General features: G+C 45.8%; 1 pseudogene; it reads left to right on the plus strand.

The window, feature by feature from the left end:
- Positions 1 to 3018: 3018 nt before the first annotated feature.
- The window catches only part of LOC101642317, a 2510-nt pseudogene continuing 899 nt past the window's right edge, over positions 3019 to 4629 (plus strand).

The following is a 4629-nucleotide window of genomic DNA, read 5'->3' on the forward strand; positions in this document are numbered from 1 at the left end:
GAACTGGAGAGCGTCATGCCTGGGAAAGTGAAGGAGCAGCGAAAGAGGAAGACGCTCGACAAGACGGATGGACACTGTGGCTGCAGCCATGCATTCAAATATAAGAAGAGTCCTGAGTAGGGGGCAGGGTGGGGGTGGCGTTTTGTTCTGTTGCACACAGGGTCACTGATTCAAACCGACTCAAAGGGACCTAAAAACAGCAACGTTATTCTAAAGACGACAAAGAAAAACAGAAGACTTGAAAGACTAGGGGAAGTGATGGAGGTGCTGGGCGGGAGGAGAGGGAAAGGACTGGGAAGGAAGGAGTGGGGAGGATGGGGGAAAAAAGAACCATGTACACAGGGGTCTAAGGTCGAATGGGACACTGCCACTGATTGGATGAGACGGGCTGTGTCCCTGCATGGAATATGTCCTTCTTTGTATGTATGATATTCTGCAAACAAAAGGGAACGGTATATGTATATACATATTAGAAAAGAAAGAAACGACGTTAAAGAGAGAGAAACAGGGCCACAGCCTGACAAATCCTCCAGATACCTTACCCAGCAGATCTAAACATTGGTCTGAGGGCTATAAAGGAGGAAAAGTAAACTGAAACAGACTGGGATTCTTTTGTGACATACAAGTTGGTTTCAAGCAAACACAACAAAGCAAAACACACACATACAATAAATAAACCAAAAAAGTGTTCATTTTGAACAAAATTAATAAATCTTTCACTATTACTGACCTAGAAAACTCAAAATACTATAAACAGGAAAGAGGGACCATCGCTACCTACCTTATAAAAATGAAAATGATTATAAAGGAATACTACCAACATGCCAATACGTTAGATACTCTAGATGAAATTGAATGAGCCCTGCTGTTGTAATGACTGAGCACTTGCCTGCTAGTCCAAAGGTCAGTGGTTTGAACCCACCACCTGCCCTGTGAAAGAAAACATCTAGGCATTTGCGCCAGGAAAGGTTACAGCCTAGGAAACCCTCTAGGGAGGTTCTCCTCTGGATTGCAGGTTGATGTGCGCCAGAGAGGACTTGACAGCATGTAACATGACATGACAGATGAAACAGACAAACTCCTAGAAACGTACAAACTCCCACAACTGAATCAAGAAAAAAAAATAAATCAGCACAGGATTGTAACAAGTAGAGACATTGAATGAGTAAACAAAAACTTCCTACAAAGAAAAGCCCAAGCCAGATGGCTTCTCTGGTAAATTCTACCAAAAATTCAAAGAAGAATTCACACTAATTCTTTGCAAATTCTTCAAAAATATACACGAGGAAGGAAGACTTACCAACTAATTCTGAGGCCAGTCTTACCTGATGAGAACATCACCAGGAAGAAAACTGCAGGCCACTAGCCTGCATGAATGTTGCTGTGGAGTTGTTCTGACAGCTAGAAACCCTGTGTACAACAGAAGGAAACACTGCTCTGTATGGACACAGATGCAAAAATTCAATGAAATACTAGCCAAGTGAATATAGCAACACCAAAAAATAGAAGTATATAGCACAACCAAGCAGAATTTATCTCAGGAATGCAAGATTTGTTTAACTAAATCAACATGCTATATCATGTTAAAAAATAAAAACCGTATAATCATTTTTTTCTAATCATTTTATTAGGGGCTCATACAACTCTTATCACAATCCATCCATACATCAATTGTGTAGAGCGCATTTGTACATTCATTGCCCTCATCATTCTCAAAACATTTCCTCTCCACTTAAGCCCCCGGCATTAGGTCCTCATTTTTCCCCTCCTTCCCCCCTTCCCCCTCCCTCATGAGCCCTTGATAATTTATAAATTATTGTTTTGTCATATCTGGCATAATCATTTCAATAGATAAACATACTTGACAAAGGTCAATACCTTTTCTTCTTTTTTTTTTTAGTCAATACCTGAGGTAGCTACTTAATCTATTATCAATTTGAGACTATTATGAGCGAAGAGGTGGCGTTTAGCCTGTCAATCAGGTTGTAGCTTGGTGACCTCATTTGGAGTGGTTAAAGAGAGAAATAGCTCGCTGTAGGCGGGACACACAGACACTCCCTGTGAGACATCCCTGTGAACAAACACATGGAGCTATGCTAGAGCCCTGGATCTGAAGGAGCCACATGGAGACCCTGCCAGCGCTGAGATGCTTCCACTGCCATTGGATCCACAAGACTTTCCACCCACTGGCCAGTGATCTTCCTGCATTTGGCATCATTGCATGTGTTGCGTGAGTCTGAAGAGGAATTTACAGATTAGTATTGGACATATGGGCTAATATCGGATTTAGAGACTTGATCTGGACAGGGTCGGGATGTTTTCTTAATATTCAATTGCTCTTGTATATAAAGCTCTTTCTTATACACATGAGTCTCCTTGGACTGACACAATACCTTTTCATGATTAAAAAATACTGTGCAGCTCGAGGCAGATGGGACCATCTGCAACCTGATACAAGGCATCTATTAAAAAGCAACAGCGACAGTAGTCGTAGTCTTTTACTGCAGGAAGAATATGAAGGAAGTTGACCGTCCGTCGCAAGAGATAGATGCAGTCGCAGAGAACACCCCTCTTTCATGTGACATCTCTTGCTCACAAAGTGTTCACATCATTATAATACCTAGTGTGGCCTGAGAGGAGGCTCGGGAGGAACCCCGAATTACATAAACACCAGATCATACACTCCAAGGATATATTGATGATTGGTTTGTGATCCAAATAAATTTCACAGGCAGGAAGAAGAAAACAACTGCTAACAGCCTATTTCAATGATGGAAGACTAAAAACGTGTCCCCTAAGATCAAGAACAAAACAAGATGTCTGCTTTTGCCACATTTATTCACTACTATACTGGTTGTTATAATCAAGGCATTTGATAAGAAAAATAAATAAAAGGCACCCAGGAGAGCTCCTCGGGGAGTCATGGCATCCATCTTTCGCTGACCCAACACATCCTGGTGTCTGCAGCCTCCTCCACTTCCTTCCTGGGCGAGGAGAACCAGCGGCCAGAAATCCATCATGTCTATCCTCAAGATGCACGCCAGAGAGATCTTCGACTCCCGTGGAAATCCCACCGTTGAGGTCAATCTTTAAACTGCCAAAGAGCTCTTCAGAGCTGCTGTGCCCAGGGGTGCCTCCACTGGGATCTATGAGGCCCTGGAGCTCCGGGACAATGATAAGACCCGGTATCTGGGCAAAGGTGTCTCAAAGGCTTTTGAGCACATCAATAAAGCGATTGCGCCTGCCCTGGTTAGCAAGAAGGTGAACGTGACGGAACAGGGAAAGATCGACAAGCTGATGATTGAGATGGATGGAACTGAGAATAAATCAAAAGCTGGTGCAAATGCCATTCTGGGCGTGTCCCTCGCTGTGTGCAAGGCCGGAGCTGTTGAGACGGGAGTCCCCCTGTACCGTCACATTGCTGATTTGGCCGGCAATTCTGAAGTTATCCTGCCAGTTCCTGCTTTCAATGTGATCAACGGCGGCTCCCACGCCGGCAACAAGCTGGCCATGCAGGAGTTCATGATCCTCCCCGTCGGGGCAGCCAACTTCAAGGAGGCCGTGCGCTTCGGGGCCGAGGGGTACCACAACCTGAAGAACGTCATCAAGGAGAAGTACGGCAAGGATGCCACCAATGTCGGGGATGAAGGCGGATTTTCCCCCAACATCTTGGAGAACAAAGAAGCCCTGGAGCTGCTGAAGAATGCTATTGGGAAAGCTGGTTACACCGACAAGGTAGTGATTGGCATGGACGTAGCTGCCTCCGAGTTCTTCAGGTCTGGGAAATACCACCTAGACTTCAAGTCTCCTGATGACCCCCGCAGGTGCATCTCACCTGACCAACTGGCAGACCTGTACAAGTCCTTCATCAAGGACTGCCCAGTGGTGTCTATCGAAGACTCCTTCGACCAGGATGACTGGGACGCTTGGGCCAAGTTCACTGCCAGTTCAGGGATCCAGGTGGTAGGGGACAATCTCACAGTGACCAACCCGAAGCAAATTGCCAAGGCCGTGGGTGAGAAGTCGTGCAACTGCCTCCTGCTCAAAGTGAACCAGATCGGCTCGTGACCGAGTCTCTGCAGGCGTGCAAGCTGGCCCAGTCCAATGGGTGGGGCGTCATGGTGGCTCCTCATTCTGGGGAGACCGAGGATACTTTCCTTGCTGACCTGGTTGGTGGCATTCTACACTGGACAGATCAAGACTGGGGTGCCGTGCCGATCTGAGCGCCTGGCCAAGGACAACCAGATCCTCAGAATTGAAGAGGAGCTGGGCAGCAAGGCCAAGTTTGCTGGCCAGAAGTTCAGATGGGTTCAAACTGCCCACCTTGAGTTAGCAGCTGGGCATTTCACCAGTGTGCCACCAAGGCTCTTTCATTTGTCATTACAAATGAATGGATGCAACTATGGTCCCCCAAAATAGGTGCTTTAAAGCCTAACTTTTATGTCTGTGGTTTGCATTTGAATTACAGTGTTGGAAAAGAATATCAAAAGCACCATGGACTCCCAGAAAAACAAACAAATCTGTTTGCTCCGATGCTTGAGCCCATTGTTGCAGCCACAGTGTCAGTGCAGCTCCTTGAGGGCCTACCTCTTTTTTCACTGCCCCTCGACTTGACTAAGTATGATATCA

Source organism: Echinops telfairi, unplaced genomic scaffold (assembly GCF_000313985.2).
Source record: "Echinops telfairi isolate 266 unplaced genomic scaffold, ASM31398v2 ScPeMD7_18;HRSCAF=68, whole genome shotgun sequence".
In the NCBI taxonomy this organism is placed as follows: domain Eukaryota; kingdom Metazoa; phylum Chordata; class Mammalia; order Afrosoricida; family Tenrecidae; genus Echinops; species Echinops telfairi.